Raw genomic sequence first — 3,981 nt, forward strand, 5'->3', positions numbered from 1 at the left:
AGACTGTAATGTTTATGCAGAGTAGGAGGGTCGATGTATGATAAGAATCTAAGCTCTAGGTGGACCATAATAGGTGCTCCACATACATAAGCTGCTATTAAACGGAGACATTTAATCTATTTTATTTCCGGGAAAGAAGAATGGAACTCTCCTTAGGGTGTAAGTTGAGATAGCTATGGAGGAGGCACAGGAAAGCTTACCTCTAAACAGTTTGATGGGAAACCTGAATGCTGCACAAGGTTTTGCCAAGATTTCCCCATCCCGGCATAGCTCCTTAGTCATTCTCTCTATCCCTGGGGAACAAGGGATTATAGATGCCACAAAATATATAAAGGCACACTGAGAAGTACGATGGTTGCAATATCTAAATGAATCACAGTTGCTTATGAAGGGAAATCAAGGGTATATCTCCTTGCAACTATGCTGGGGTGGGAATCCTACCAAAGGAAACCCAAGGCATGAGCCTTAGAATACAACATGGCCTAGGACACTGCCATAAGATGAGTGTCTTATGCAACTAGATTTTCAATAATTTGGTGATAGTTCAGAACACAGGAGCAAGTGAGCAGCTGAAAATGAGAAGATCATCCCAATAACTCTGGCTATAAATCCTTGCATAATCTGGACATGGGGCATTCTACCTCAGGGGAGGCTAAGTGAGGTGATCATCTAAGAAGAATGCCATCAGGACTAGCAAAAAATGCCTCAGACTAGCAAAGTCAGTGCCTGATCCAAGAAAAAAAAAAAAAAAAATCTCAATTGCAGTCCCTAGGGGCAAAGGTCAGAGAAAGAGGAGAATTAGTGCAGGCCAAGGGTTAATTTTAAAGAGAACTGGGAATGATTTCTTCAGCAATGGGATTCTGCTGGTGATGAAAAAGAACAACCAAATAACATTTTGAGTACCTACTACTTTTGAACACTTAATTGAACTTAATTTTGTTCAATTAAGTTTTCAAAAAATAAAATACTAATATTTTGTTCTTTGAAACAAGCACAATCATTCACATTATTAAGGGGGAGGAAATAAGTGCAGAGACCATTCATACATTCCCAATGAAAAAGTAAAATTTTTAAAAATATTTATTTATTTATTTGGCTGCATAGGGTCTTAGTTGCAACACATGGGATCATTCACTGTGGTATGCGAACTCTTAGTTGCCTCATGTGGGATCTAGTTCCCTGACCAGGAACTGAACCTGTGCCCCCTGCACTGGGGGTGTGAAATCTTAGCCACTGGACCACTAGGGAAGTCCCATGAAAAAGTAACATTAAAGAGAGAAAACAGACGCTGAAATCAGGTGCTTTGACTTCAAGTTCTGTGGTTAATTCAGGAAATGTCAACTCCACGTGCAAAATAACTTGGGCTCTGAAATAGACATCACAGTGAATGCATTCTCAGAGTCCAAACAACACGTAAAATTTAGCCAGGAGAAACATAAAAGCCTAGATTATAACCAAAGTGAGAAAAATTGAGATTGAGGGGATCAAAATTACAGATGGTAATATGACAGAGGTATGCCCTGGAGTTGCTAACCTAAAGAACAAACCTCCAGTTTGAATGAAAGGTACAAATTCAAAGGCCCCTTAGATCAGACTTTGCCAGTTGGATATATCTGATCAATAAGGTTTAGGCTAGGGACAATAATTGCAGTATTTTAGAAGAATCTTCAAGAAATCATATATTATTACATAAAGACATATATATCTAGAGAAATGCAACACATACATTCACATCTGTGGATAAATATCTATGTGGAAAGCTATTAGAGCTTATATAGTCATGAAACCTTGCAACTAAAATTCTATACATGGTTATGGATATACCTGTATTCTTATGCATATATAGAGATTTGTTCATATGTTCATCTACATAAATTTATATATGTGCCTATGGACATTAAAATATGTTTACACAAACAGGTATATGCACATATGCATGCCCCTACATACATCATCTCATTCTATATTTTCTCAGAATTTGACTTTGTTTTTTAATTTATTCCCTCTGGGACTCCTCTCTTGGCCTACCTCTCTCTTACAGGTCCAGTAAGAGGAAGCATATTTTTCTGAGACTGGTTTGTCTGAATATCCCAGGGGACAGACTAACAAAAATGGAAGAAGGAGAGGGCTGGTTCTGGAGTCACAATAAATAAGAAGGCCAGCCTACTCCTGCCGCCAGCTAGCGACCTAGAGACCAGGAGTGAGACCAACCCCATTGAAAGTCTGAGACCAACCCACACTGGGCCTTCATAGAGGAGTGAACTGTGCCCAGAAGTCCAGTCAATAGGAGCAGGAGGATGAGAAATTTGTCCAAGTAAGCTCAACCTGGGGGTTTTGTTCTGAGATGCAGTTCATTTCTAGTATATATTTTATTTCCTCTTTCCTCATGTCATGAAAGACTCTACCCTGGAGGACATAGACTTTTTGGTGTTTGGATTTTTGTTTTTAACTTTTTATTTTGTATTGGAGTATAGCTGACTAGCAATGCTATAATAGTTTCAGGCAAACAGCAAAGGGACTCAGCCATACATATACATGTATCCATTCTCCCCTAAACTCTCCTTCTGTTCAGGCTGCCACATAACACTGAGCGAGTTCCCTGTGCTATATAGTAGGACATTGTTGGTTATCCTTTTCAAATGTAGCAGTGTGTACATGTCCATTTCAAACTGCCTAACTATCCCTTCCCTTCCACCCTTCCCCCTCTGATAAACAAAAGACACAGACTTTTGTCCAGAAAGCCTTAGTGTGACTGAAAAACATTTGGAGTCTGTGCTATTTATTTCCTCTCAGTTAATTCAGGAAACCTGGGACAAGGAAGCCTCCATTTTGTCCCCAAATCCATCTCTTTTAAATAGTCATGCAAGTCTGTTTTTAAATCTATCTTCATTTTTTTTTATGCCTATTTATCCTCCTGTTTTTCACCTTCCACACCCAATAGGCCTTGTCCCCTCCAACCCTTGTAGGCAGCTGCATGACCTTTAAGGCATGGTCACTCTTAAACCCAGCTCCATGGATGACCTACACTTCACCAGTTCATTTCTTTCTCTGGCTGATTGGCCTTTTCTTCATCCCCTTCTTATTCGTTAACTCTATTTTCGTTGTATGGCTTTTCTTCTGTATTTTTTTTTCTTCTTTTCTTTCTCCTCTCCTAACTTAAAGTTTTGCAACAGTGATTTTACAAAGTCAATTTAAATGCCAATTTCTCACTCCCTCAAGTTGTAAACTGGGTGTGATTTGGTCGTTTTGAGCATTTAGATGATAAAAAAAAAGATGACATACATGAAGCTAACATACACAGGGAACCCTTCCAGAGTGCCTGATACATAGTGCTCAATCGATGCATTTTCTTTTCTTTTCCCATAATTCTTATTTGCCCTCTTCCTCACTAAACAGCAGACTTTAACCTCTCATTTAAAAATTCCCACTCAACCTTCACACCTTATCCATTAGCATTGATCTCTGGCTTTCTGTATTAATAGATTCTCACATGTAATGAAGTAAAAAGATAGTATTCATTGACCCTTGAACAACATGGGGGTTAATCTACATATAACTTATAGTTGACCCTCCACATCCAATATTCTTCATGAGGGGTTGGAGTCAACCAACCACTCATGGTATCAGATCAGATTAGATCAGATCAGTCGCTCAGTCGTGTCCGACTCTTTGCAACCCCATGAATCGCAGTACGCCAGGCCTCCCTGTCCATCACCAACTCCCAGAGTTCACTCAGACTCACGTCCATCGAGTCAGTGATGCCATCCAGCCATTTCATCCTCTGTCGTCCCCTTCTCCTCCTGCCCCCAATCCCTCCCAGCATCAGAGTCTTTTCCAATGAGTCACCGCTTCGCATGAGGTGGCCAAAGTACTGGAGTTTCAGCTTTAGCATCATACCTTCCAAAGAAATCCCAGGGCTGATCTCCTTCAGAATGGATCTCCTTGCAGTCCAAGGGACTCTCAAGAGTCTTCTCCAACACC

Source organism: Bison bison, unplaced genomic scaffold (genome assembly GCF_000754665.1).
Source record: "Bison bison bison isolate TAMUID 2011002044 unplaced genomic scaffold, Bison_UMD1.0 scf7180017847576, whole genome shotgun sequence".
NCBI lineage: Eukaryota > Metazoa > Chordata > Mammalia > Artiodactyla > Bovidae > Bison > Bison bison.